Here is a 13,051-nt window from a genome sequence, read left to right as displayed (position 1 = left end):
GCGCTGGGGTCGCTAGTGGGCCGGCGTTCCGCTCCTTCCCTCCCTCTGCTGGGCTCCGCTCCACCCTTCACTCAGCCTCCTCTGGATCGGCGCCACCTCCTTCCTTTGGTCAGCCCCCTTCACCTACAATAGGCCCCAATACAAGGGCCTTGAGGAAACAGTTTTGTGTTTTTTTGTTTTGTGGTTAAAAAAAGAAAGAAAGAAAATTAAAGCCGTATCTTCCAGCCCTGTCTGCAACTGACACATTCAAGTGATCAATCCCGGCTCACAGCCCGTTTCACAAAAACACCCATGAAGTCTTTCTCAATTCAGGAGTGGCTTTGAATATCTAGCTGGTATTAATAATCACCAACTGGGGCTGGGCTCGGTGGCTCACACCTGTAATTCCAGCATTTTGGGAGGCCAAGGTGGGTGGATCACCTGAGGTCAGGAGTTCGAGACCAGCCTGGTTAACATGGTGAAACTTCGTCTCTACTAAAAATACAAAAATTACCGGGGCTTGGGGGTGGGCACCTGTAATTCCAGCTACTCAGGAGCTGAGGCAGGAGAATGGCCTGAATCTGGGAGGCAGAGGTTGTAGTGAGCCAAGATCAAGCCATTGCACTCCAGCCTGGGTGACAATAGCAAAACTCTGTCCAAAAAAAAAAAAAAAAAAAAAAAAAAATCACCAACTGCTCTGTAAATGACCTTTTCTGACCATGAGACTGAATAAAACCTTGCAGCAGATTAATAGGACCCAAAGTCATCCTTCACATCCTGTAAAAATAAGTACGAAGGCGGCTGCTTCACAGTCTGAAGTGCAGGCACACCACTGCGGAGCCCACGAAATGTGGCTCCCTGGGACCTTTTCTAAGAGCACAATGTGGCTTTCCTCCTTTCTGACCCCATGGGAAGCTGTCTAGTCTGTTGGGTTTAAGAAGGAGACAGGAGGCTGGAAAAGGCATCCCTGAGGGCTAGCCGTGGCCCAGGGGACCAGCCCTCTGGTTGCTTCTCTCCGCCATTGTATGACATGCGTCTGTTCTCACTCGGAGCCTGTACCACTCTGGGTAACTCTTATAGACTGGAGCCCCTAGAAAGAGATAGGAAGGGACAGAATACGAACTGAACTTACACTGCCAAGGCTGGTCTCTGGACTGACCGATAGAACTCACAGCACGTGCTGAGACAATGACTGGCCCCCGGCCATGGGAGGCACTGGACAGGCACAAGGAGGATGCGGCTGTCTTTACAGACAGTGGTGTCTTGCAGGGGTGCCTCAGATCAGTCCCCAGAGCTGCATCTGCCGGCTGGCTGCATGCAGCGGTGCTGGAGCAAGGCAGAGGCTACTGTGGAGTACAGCTTGGCAAGGCAGAGGCTCAGGGGTGGGAATGATGCTTGGGTCCAGTGATCAGGATTGGGATCAATGACAGAGTTGCTGAGGCAGCCCTAAACCCCAGCTGGAACAGGAGATGGAAGCTGAACTGGCAGCAAGGGTGGTCAGTGGGGTCTCCAAGGATGCCGCTCAGGCAGTCTTGGGTGTGGTGACGCATTTAATCTACAAGTAGGGCTCAGAAGACCTCATCTATAGGGAAAGGAGGGATGAAGAGTTGGAATCTAAGCAGGGTGCAACGTTCTGAGCCAAGACCTTTACCAAAATCCTTGACATTAAACTGGAAACTAATGTTTTATGAGCAAGGAGGACTCTTGAGCCTCGGTTCTATTAAATGATATCATTTGCAAATTAAAAATGTTTGGAAAACTACTCAGCAGTATGTGTCAATAGTGGTGATGCCAGTCAGCATCGAGCAGAAAAGGCTCGAGAAGACACTGATTTTCCCTACATGCAGGTGGTAAAAGGACCTGAGAGATTTAAGATAAGAAAGTGCAGCAGGGAGTCACGGACTTCCTTTCACTCGGGTCTGTCCAGTCTGGCAGAGGCAAGGACAGGTATCTGGGGTGAGAAATTTAGAATCACATTTGCGGTGGGGTCTGGTGTTACGGGTGGAGTCTGATGCAAGCGGCTCCTGTGCTTTCCTCCCTGACACTGTGGACTCTTTGTGGAAACTTGCAGCTTTGAGCATAATTGAGATTAGCACAACATACACCCTTGGAATGACACAGAGCTTAGGCCAGGCTAACAGTTTCATTAGGAAAGGTGTCTTTACACCCAGTGCTAGGAAATTTATTCTAAAACCAAAGTTGGTGTCACCTTTTGCAGCTAAACAAGACCCTATGCCCCCTTCCAATGGGCTTCCTCAAAAGTTTCCATGAAATTCTCAAACTTTTCAGCCCCCACCCCCACCTCAATTTCTGTTTCATGTCCCATTTATGCATGCACTTAAGTGTGCTTGGATGGAAAACATAAAAGAAATGGAACTGAGGGCCCTGTCTAATTTCACTTGCGGAAAAGTTTTTGAAAGAAGAGGTGAGAAGATCCCTTTTGCATAGCACATTAAAATAAATTATGGAGAACTTCTCCCTTCCAGCTAAGGAGATGGTCAAGATGAGAGGATAAATCTTTAAAAGAATAATGTTTTCAAAATCAGGTTTCTTGCCCTCAATCCTTTGATGTATGAGTGTGAGACTAGGTAGGACATGTGGTGAAATATACATGAGACCTCGGAAGAGAATAGCAGAGTGGAGAAAATATTAGTGTTTACATCAAAACTCAATTGGAACACTCATTTCAAGGTGATAGTTTATTATGTTGAATGCAATTTAGTCCCACAAGGATATTTCCTTTCCATCTCCAGGGCTCTTCTCATGCCTGCAGCCCTATCCCCACTTCCCACTTCCCTTCTCCCCATATCCAGATGTGAGGAAGCAAAATGCATCCACTGCGGAATTAGTTCTTTGTGACTGCAGGCTTTGCAGACTGTAAAGGAAAGGAAGAGGAAGAGGTAGAATCCTTTGGACTCTGCCAATAGTTCCCTAGCTTTTTGGAGACGTAGACAGTTTTAAACAGAGAAGAAATTAACACAAAGGATTATCTTCTTGCAGTCAACCAAAATGATCGGCTTCAAACAAAACTGTCATTCTTCTTGGGTGTGGTGATACACTCTTGGAATCCTAGCACTTTGGGAGGCTCAGGCAGGAGGACTGCTTAAACCCAGGAGTTCAAGACCAGCCTGAGCAACATAGGGACACCCCCCAACACTAAAAATAAACATAAAAATAAAATCAAACAAAAACTATTATCCTTTTTCTTTCTTTAGCTCGCATCCCTCTTAGACACACTTCAAGGAAATTCAACTACAGCAAAAGTTAAGTGGAGGCAAAAGTGATCTTGTTGAGGAGGGCAAACTTGGAAAAGCAGCCTCTGCAGCCCTGGAGGCAATGGGCCCACTGGCTGATGCCCACGTGGGGTTCGGTGAGCCTGTCATCTCTGCATGCAGCCAGCTGCCCAGTCAGCAGCGTTTAGCCAGGGGCTGCTGTGTGCAGCGTTCCCAGCCCTCCAGGTGGGCTTGACTTCTAAGTTGCTCTAAGGCTTTCTCAGCACCCTTCAGGATAAGCGTAGAATCTTGAATGAGGCACCTGCCTTCCCAATAAGAGGCCTGTTTTCTCACCTGGCAGGTCCTGTCATGCACCCACAGTAGGAGCAGGGACCTGGGGAGCCAAGGCCTGGCAGTTGCCCCTCCCCTCCACACCCTGCCTGCACCTGCTGTCTCTCTCTGACCTTAGGGGTGACTTTGTCCTGAGCGTGGGACAGACAGGTCTGAGCCTAGACTGGCATGCAGGCACTGAGGTGTGTTTTAAGGGTGGAGAACTGCCTTCTACATGTGACTATATGTAACAGCATGTGGCTATTGTGTCAGAAGCTTATATTTTAGATGTTCTGCTGGTACAGTGCTCAGTGAAAATGAAGGACAGAGGGAATCATTCCCTTCTAACAGCTTCTGTGTTCTCTCTCTTTACACCAGTAGTAAATACTCTTCCTGAATTAGAAGCTTAGAAGCTGTGAATCCTGAGGGGATGGGGAGAAGGAGGTAGAGGGGGAGGGAGAGGGAGAGGAAGAAGGAGAGGGAGAGGGAGAGGAGAATAAGATTTGGAAGTGACCTAAAAAATCCTTTATTCTAATTCCATATTTTGAAGTTTAGTAGCATGAGATCCAAGAAAGGAATGGCCTTAAAATATTTTATGGAAAGTCTGTGGCAAATCTAGAATTTGAAATCCTGTCTTTTGACTGAACGTCACCACAGATCTCACTAGAAAAGATGGAGTATCAAAAGCTGTAAAGATAATAGTAGCTGATTAAAGTTTTCCAAAATTCTATTCTTTACCTGAAAGCTCACATTTGAACACTGGCAGTGGATACTGTGAGTTGGTTTCCATGAAGCAACTGACTAATTTCATTCCCTTTTGAGAAAATGGCTGCCAAGTACCCAAGTCTAATAACAACAGATTGTCCGTCCTTCTTTCAAGCACATATTGTGCTCCATGAAAACAGCGGCTAGCTCAGCTTGCAACTCAAATGAAAGAATGTTTTCTTGAGACAATTACACTACTTCATTGTGCAGCAGAATTGTTTTGGGTGAGCCTTCCATCTCACCATGCAAAGTTTTAAAAATTTGTACTCAAGATTTGAAATATAATAAAATCAAGTGTTTCTTTGTTTAATGAGGGCATTCTTAAGTGAAACTGGCCTTTGGGTTTCCCTGCGCGCCTGCGGAGGTGAAGAGTGCAGTGACTACTCATGCAATGGGCTATGTGCGCTTGGGTTGTCCATGGCTGAGGCTCCTGCTGTCTTACCCACCACTGCTTTTGCACCATCAGTGCAAATATCAACACAGTGAAGAAGGCAAATAATGTCCTAATGTTATCCTGACAATAGTTCTGACCTCTCTAAAAGGTCTTGGGCAGTCTCAGAGATTTGTGGGTGACATTCTGAGAACCACCAGATTAAAGAATCAGCAGATCCTTTGAATACCAAGGCTCTGGGACCAGAAACCCTTTAGATGTCTTCCTTGAGCTTTATCTGTAAGATAAGAAATGTCAAGGTGGCAATAGAATTCTAGATAGGTCCCTAGTACTGGTCTGGGCTATTACTGCCTTGACCTCTGAATGATACAACACAAAATCCATAGTTCGGACCGTGGAGTCAGCCTGCTGGAAATCCACAAGGTAGTCCTGGAGGAAAATTTGATTTGTTTCAACGACAAAAGATAAAGGTCCTTGCAAAGTTACCATAAGCCTGAAGCTTAGAGCAAAGTTTCCCTAGAATTCTCATTTCCTGGTTTAGTTACAACCCCAGTGGCGGCGGCCTAGGTCAGTGAGGCTGCCGCAAGCTTGGCACCTTCCCTGCGGGCATCTTCACACGTCAGGCTTCATTTTTCTCCTGAAGAGCAAGTTGCTTCTATCTATTGACTGTAAAGTCATCTTGCCAGATTATTTTTATCTTTAAAATACTTAGGTTATATATAGACTCTGAGCAGTTGATGTTAAGCTGGGCAAAAAGTATAAATGAGACTACTGGCCTCTACTGGGAAGTGCCGAGAAGCACAGAAGAGAAGCGAAAACACAGGCGCGGGGAGCCGCGCTCACTACCTGATTTAGCCAGCGCGCTCCGAAATGCCTGGTCCCTCCAGAGCTGCCCCGATGGGAGCGGGACCAGCTGCTTTCTGATACTCTAGGCTCTAGGAGGTGCACCATAAAACAGAAGTGGACACAGGGAGAGAGTCCCTAACTGGTCGAGGAGTGGGTGGCATGCTCGATGTGACACCTGCCCACCCCATTTGTCTGGGCTCTTGCTGGAATCCCCATGTCTCTGTGTGTATCAGGATGCTCACCGTGTGCCCCCACCCCAGCCTGCAAACATGCGAACACACCATGCTCTCCTGCATCTTTGATGCTGTTCGTACCTGGAATTGCTCTCCTTTTGCCACCTTCTTTCTGGGGAACTTCACTCATCCTTTAAATTCCACGTCGTATGTCACCTCCTCTCGGTGATTTCTTTCCTTAAGTCTTTATGCAACCAAGGAAGACTCAACCCTTCCTCCTCGTCTGTGGTTTGATAACTTTAATAATGCTACTTTCAAACATTTGTCACATTATATTATAGTTCATTATTTGCCTGGCTTTACCACTCGGTTTAAAATTCTCCAAGAGCTTTACAAATGTAAACAAGCTCTGTGTCAGGTACTGGCCAGGAGCTGGAAATATATTGAGTAAAATAGACATAGCTCTAGCCCCGGAGGTATTCCTAGTCTAGTGCGGAAGGCAGATAATGCACTAGTAAAAATAAAGTATATCATGATGTGTTCTAAAGAAAATAGATGTACAGGGTTAGAAAAGATAGGGTGTTTAATTAATTTTTTATATTGCAAACATCCGGAACATTGTCTCTGGCACTGCAGGAGTTCACACATTTTTGCCTGGTGCCCCTCATTGTGCCCCTGAGAGTACTAAGGACTTGAGAGGGTCATGCAGAAAACCCAGTGGATTGAACAGAAGGATGTGCAATGAAGGGACGATGACAGAGGTGTGGGCAGAGTTCACAGGACACATGTGATGGTGACTAGCAACAGTGGGAGTCATTTCTGTCCTTTGAAAAAAGGGCAAATAGCAGACCAGTTGCTAGGGACAGGGGTGAGCTATAGCTTTGCAAGTGGAGCTGCCTGAGAGGAGCTGGGTGATAGGACCTCAAATTCTGTCCTCCACCTCCCATGTCCCACTGGAGAATTCTATTGGCCACACCCACCCAGAAGCAGAAGGCAAGGGAAGCTGGGGTGGTGGTGTCTGCAGACGGCAGAGTTTCCAAGGCACAGCGCAGGACAGGAAGGGCAGAGACTGGAACTGGACAATCAGTTGAAGAGCTGCCAGCTGACCCAGTTAAGGGAGTGGGCCCCAAATCCAGCAGCCTTTGGGCTTGGACAATTCTGAATCAAACCCCCATGCCAATCTATCATCTACATTGGCCCTCCTGGCGACAGAGGTTATGTAAGACGTATTCCCTTAGACTCTGGAGCCAAGTATTTCACATGTGATCCTGCCTACCTACATCTAAGGAACAGAACCCCAGTCAAATAAAATTAAAGACAAAGGATAAAAGAGTAAGCGACCTAGCTGGGCACAGCAGCTCACGCCTGTAATCCCAGCACTTTGGGAGGCCAAGGCGGGCGGATCACCTGAGGTCGGGAGTTCGAGACCAGCCTGACCAACGTGGAGAAACCCCGTCTCTACTAAAAAATACAAAATTAGCCGGGTGTGGTGGTGCATGCCTGTAATCCCGGCTACTCGGGAGGCTGAGGCAGGAGAATCACTTGAACCCGGGAGGTGGAGGTTGCGGTGAGCCAAGATTTCATCATTGCACTCCAGCCTGGGCAACAAGAGCAAAATTCCGTCTTAAAAAAAAAAAAAAAAAAAAAAAAGCCACCTAATGTCTCTCCCCTCGAGGAGTTGTGAATCTGTTTCACGAAGAAAACAATGTCCATGAATGAGATTTTACACTTACAGAACCATTCATAGTGATTAAAAATTAATATAAAACCATCTGAGTACTGCACATGCTTGAGGGCTTGGCAGAGATTAAGTGTGATTAGAATCAGGCTGAATTAATCAGGTAATAACATCGTAGATGTAAGATAAAGTTCAGTTAAACTGAGTTTGGAGGAATGTTGCTTCACCTGTAAAAATAGACTTTCTTCCCCAGACTTTTAATTTTGGGGAATTCTGAAATAACTAGTTAATTTCACAGTAGATTTAAATGTGTCCTGGTTTATTTTGGTTTTCACAAAAAGAGACATTCTCTCCACGATTAGAGATTTACTGAATCTGGGGAGAGATTTAGCATTGATCTGGCTTACCTGATTGATTTCCAATTCCCCAGAGACTCTAAGCAGGTATGGATTCAGATGTTTATGCGGCTAATCATTCTGTATTCATGTTCACTGAGCCTGTCTTAGTCACTCATTTTTCCTTTTAGGGCCACACAGTAGTTTATGAAATTACAATCAGTTTTACATCAGATGTTTAGGAATGACCACGGATGACTTTTTATTAGATACCACATATAGAATAACAATCATTTATAAATCATTCTCTGTCCCCCTCCATCTCCCAGTTTGTTTTGCTTCTCTTCCTCCCAATCCATGATAACTGGGCTTTTTGAGTCATTTGAACACCAAGTATTTAAATATTCTCTCTTTTACATGCAGGCAGCATTGTACGATAGAGGCAGCTCCCTCATGGGGTCTCACCACTTGGAAGTATCATGGAGGCAGCATTGTACAGTAGAGGCGGCTCCCTCATGGGGTCTCACCACTTGGAAGTATCATGGAGGCAGCATTGTACAGTAGAGGTGGCTCCTTCATGGGGTTTCACCACTTGGAAGTATCATGGAGGCAGCATTGTACAGTAGAGGCGGCTGCTTCATGGGGTCTCGCCACTTGGAAGTATGTTTCTCAACTTCAAGTCTCCACACTAGGCTGAGAAGAGGCAGTTGGACTCTCCAAGTCTTTATGAGGAGAGAGCAGACTCAGAAGTGTCCCCACTTCTGATGGTTAAATCAGAATCATCTTTGCCTGTTGATTTTAAATTCCTGTAAGTGTTTCATCTATGCCCCTGTGATGATGTGCCCAAGCAGTAAAGGCAGACAACAAATAGATGAAGTTAATGAGAAGCCTCTGTGAGGAGCAGCCCTGGGAGAGCAGTGTTCCAGGCAAAAGTAACAGCAGCAACAAACGCTCTGAGCCTGGTTCCAGTGTGGCACTTCTGGAGACTCCTGGTACATACCGAGTGTGGCTGGGGTACAGTGACAAGGGGCAGACAAGGAGATGGAGTCTGCAAGTGACTGTTAGAAAAGGGTGCACGTGCCACATATGACATAAATACCACCTGACATTTTTAAGAAGTTTGGGTTTGATGACAGGTATAATAGAAAGCCACCAGAGGTTTTGAGGTGACAGAAGTATGAGCTGATCTATCAACGTGTAAGAGGGCCAACATGATTAGAGCAGGGCCAGTCGGAGCCTGCTGCAGTGGTCCTATGCCTGGACTCAGGTGGGAAAGGTGGGGAAAAAGAGATAGACTCATATTCGGAATAAACCTGAAGCCAGAGCCTACAGTGCCTGCTGAAGGGTGACCAGGAAAAGAGAAGAATCAAATATGACATCTAGGTTTTAGCCTAAGAAAGTAAGAACGGTAATGGTGTTTACCGAGATTGAGACCCCAGGAAAGGGAGTAGATTTCAGGGGAAGAGAGTGGTGGTGAAAAGGAAAAGTCAGTTTTGTTCATTATGCATATTTAAGGGCGCTGTTGGACATCCAAGTGAAGTTGCCGTGCGGATGGTTAGATTGAAGGACTTGAGAAGAGGGATTGGGAATAGAGATGTGTATCCCAAAGCCATTAGGAATGAGTGGTTTTCCTGGGCATGAACTCAGTGAGATGATGCAGGGAGGGAGAGCTGATCTGGATGAGGAGGAACAACCAGCCAAGACTGAGACAGACGATGGAGGGTAGGTCGAAGAAAAGCCTGGAGCGTGCTTTCCCAGAAGCCAGTTGAGAAAAGTGCTTCAAGAGGAAGAAGGAGTCATCTGTGCTAAAAGGCACTGAATAGAATAAGAGGAAATTTAATCATTGTTTTTTTGCATGGGGGAATTCCTAGGTGATCTTGACAATAGCAATTTCAATAGCAAAATGGGAACAGAGCCTGACTGGAGTGGATGGAAACCAGGGGACAGAAAGTAAAAAGTGCAAATCAGAGAGCATATGTGATCTTTTACAAAGAGCTTTGTTGTGAAAGGGAGCAGAGAAACAAGGCAGTTACAAGAGGGAAGGGCATGGAGCCAAGAGAGGGTTTGGGATGTTTATGATGATGATTATGATAATGACCGTGATCATCGTAATCACAATGCGTACCATGCGTTGAGGGCTTACCATGTGCCAGGCACTGTGCCAAGAAGTCTCCATCATGAGCTCAAGGCATTTTTCAGCAAACCTAGAAAGAAGGCTCTGACATTATCACCAGTGTAGAGGTGAAAGAACTAAGGATCAGGGCCCCAAATCTGGTGAATGATGAACTGGGAGTCCAACTGAGATGTGTCGTAAACACAGCAGATGGAGATGTTCCCATTCAAAGGCCAGCTGAAAATGAATGAAATTCTTAACTGTTGTTAGTCAAGACCTATTGTGGTTGCAATGGATAGAATACTACCTCAAAATGACTCAAGGGAGTGAAAAAGTAAGGGAGGTTTAATTCAGGTATCTCAAAAGTCTCTAAGAAGATCTGACTTCAGAATAACTGGATTCAGGGGCTCAAATGGTGTAATTAGGATCCTCTCCATCCCTGGGCTCAGTCCTCTGCTTTCCACTCTGTTGCCTTTAGTCTTGGGCAGGTTCCCCTTGTGCTGGCATCTAGCAGATCATGGCTCACTTCCAACCATTTGGAAAATCCAGGAGTCAAAGTCTCATGTGGCTGGGTGGCTCTTATTGCTTGACTTTGGCCACCTGCTCATCTGGGAAACAATCACTATCCCCAAGGACACACGGTGTTCTCAATGGGACTGACCCACATGCCTGCCTCCAGAGCCAGCAGAACTGATCTGGACATAGAGGTTGCTCTCTAAAGGCAACATCCAGGTGCCACGGACAAAAGAAGGGACACTGGGCTGGCTGTGAAGGGCAGATGTCCACTAAAGTATGAAGCACGAGGATATGAAGTTTCCTGCAGACAGTGTCAAGGTATGCTTCCCAGCATTCTGCCCAAATACAAGCTCTATGAGGGCAGTGACCTTTTTAGTCCTGTTCATCAAGTATAGTTTCTAGCACAGTGACAGGCACACCGTAGGCTCAGGTTAAAAAATATGTTTATTGAATAATGGAGTGACCTCAAATGATTATTCTATAATGCTGGTCTATTTCACTTGATTTAGTTACTGGTTATTTTAATTTTAGCTGGAGAGCTCTTCCTGTATTTGAAACTCATCATTATTCATCCTAACTATAATTCTCCAACTCTCCAAAACCCTTAGTTTATTTGGAAATACTTAATGCCCTACTCATCAGAACAGTGTTTTTGGTGTTATTTTATTCAAAGGGGGAAAAAAACTACCTTAGTGTAAAATCTTCAAATCTCTTTGTGATGTCCCCTGAGGGTATGAACCTGGTGGTTTAGCCAGAATTGAAATCCCCACAAATTCTAAGGAGGCTTTGCTTTGTTGAACCCCTGGGGGTTTATCTCCTCCCCGCTGACTCTGTAAGGTGAGGCAGAGCTCTGGGGAAAGACAGGTGCATGACAAAAGCTGTTTGGGGTATATTTGCTTCTGATACTGAAGTGCCTGCGGCAGAGCTGTCCATCTGGAAAATGCAGGCTCGGGCGGTGGAGAGAGGAACACCACACAATCCTTGTACAGGATTTGAAATGTTGTCTTGTGTGCGGTGTCAGTGGGAGGATGCTGAAGGGCTTGGGCTGCCTAGAAGACATTTGAGCTTCGTGTTATGGTTGTGGGGAGAGGCTTACAAGAAAAAATACAGAATGCCAGTCTCGTCCTATGTCGACATGATGCCTTCTTTCCCAATGGTCATCAAGAGATAGCCATGTGCTGCTGGGGAGATGCGTGAACCAAGGAGTAGGGCAGGCAAGTGAGAATGGTAGAGGGCTAAAAAAAAAAAACAAAACAAAAAGCCAGCAAAACCTCCTGGAAGGCATGCAGAAGAGAAGCATAGTGTAGTGAATACCCTGAACAGGAAGGGGTGCTTTAACGATGAAGCTCAGGGGCTGCAGCCCTGGACTGTCTGGGCGCAAACTCCAACTTCTTCACTCTTCCTTTTTTCAGTTGGGGGACTTCAGGCAAGATGCAGATCATCTGTGTCTCAGTTCCCCTATTGGTAAAATACGGGTAATAAAATAGTACTACTTCACAGACGCTAGACACCCGTTGATATATTTAAAGCATTTTAAACAGTGCTCGGCACAGAGAAATCAATATGTGTAGGTTTGTTTCCATTGTTATTAGTCTGAATGGGAAAAAGATGGGAATGTAAGTCTGAGTGTGCATGGGAGAAGTTATGAGCTTTGGTCTGAATATTCAGAGGGCATAAGCTTTTAGAGGGGTGTGTGTGTGTGTGTGTATGTGCACACATGGAGGAGGGACAGGAGGAGGCAAGGCTGGTCTGAGATGGATCTCTTCTGGCTGTATGCAAAATATTTTAACATTCTGGGGACAGAGAGCACCTGTTGGGTGTCTCGCAAGTTTGAGAAGAGCAATTGCTCTGAAGTCAGAAATGGAATTAATGTCATGGAAAGAAGCAGAGGCTGATGTGAATAATTAAGCCTCCTAATGAGAGCATTAATATTTCCCCAATAGATTGATTTAGTGTTTCTTTCTCTGGGATTGTTGCACAAACTTACCTGAGCTGGCCATCTATCTTGATTGTTCAGGACAAAATGCACTGGAAAAAAAAATAGAAGAAGAAGAAGCTGGTAGACCATTTAGTTTTACACTGCAATGTGAAACTAAATCCTAAGAAGGGAGGCCTACATCCAGGAAATGGTGAGCCCATGGCATGGTCCTGAGTGGTAGGACATGGAAATTAGGACTCCAGAACAAGTCCTCACTGGGCTCCACCTCATTATTCCTTATTGATTTTTACATCATAAATTGGCTCAGTTCATCAGACCACTCCCCCGGCATGTAATGTGCCAGATGCTTGTGTCTTCCAAATGGACTTGGAAACTGAGGTCAACTTTTCTTTAACCATAAGAATACCTGTGGGTAGAAATAATTTGCTCATTACAAGCAAGCTCATTACATGGACAAGCAAGGTAGGATGTGTCTCTGCCAGGGTTCAAGCAGAGTAGCACAATCAGAAGAAGGTGTATGTGTATATGAATAAAGTTACTGCAAGGAATGGTTTACCCATTGCAGATGATGGTTACACAAGACCAAAGTTCTTAGGGTGGATAGTCAGGAGAAGAAGATCATGAACAAACTAGAAACCAGTAGGCAGGAGCTAAAACTGAGTGTCTAAAGGTGGCAGCCAGGAAGGAAGGATTGGAAGAAGGAGAGCTGTGCTGGCCCAGGGGCTGTTTAGAATCTCTCCCTCAGGGAAGGGCTAAGCTCATTTACAGACTCTC

At 45.7% G+C, this 13,051-nt stretch overlaps 1 protein-coding gene across 2 annotated transcripts in view; it reads left to right on the top strand.

Annotated features, from left to right (window-relative positions):
* Window positions 1–13,051, top strand: part of OPCML (opioid binding protein/cell adhesion molecule like) — a 1,131,176-nt gene that overhangs the window by 474,950 nt on the left and 643,175 nt on the right. The window lies entirely within an intron of this gene.

This window comes from Pongo pygmaeus, chromosome 9, assembly GCF_028885625.2.
Source record: "Pongo pygmaeus isolate AG05252 chromosome 9, NHGRI_mPonPyg2-v2.0_pri, whole genome shotgun sequence".
Taxonomy (NCBI): Eukaryota; Metazoa; Chordata; class Mammalia; order Primates; family Hominidae; genus Pongo; species Pongo pygmaeus.
Note: the sequence above shows the minus strand (reverse complement) of the source record. Positions and strands in the feature narration are given on the sequence as shown.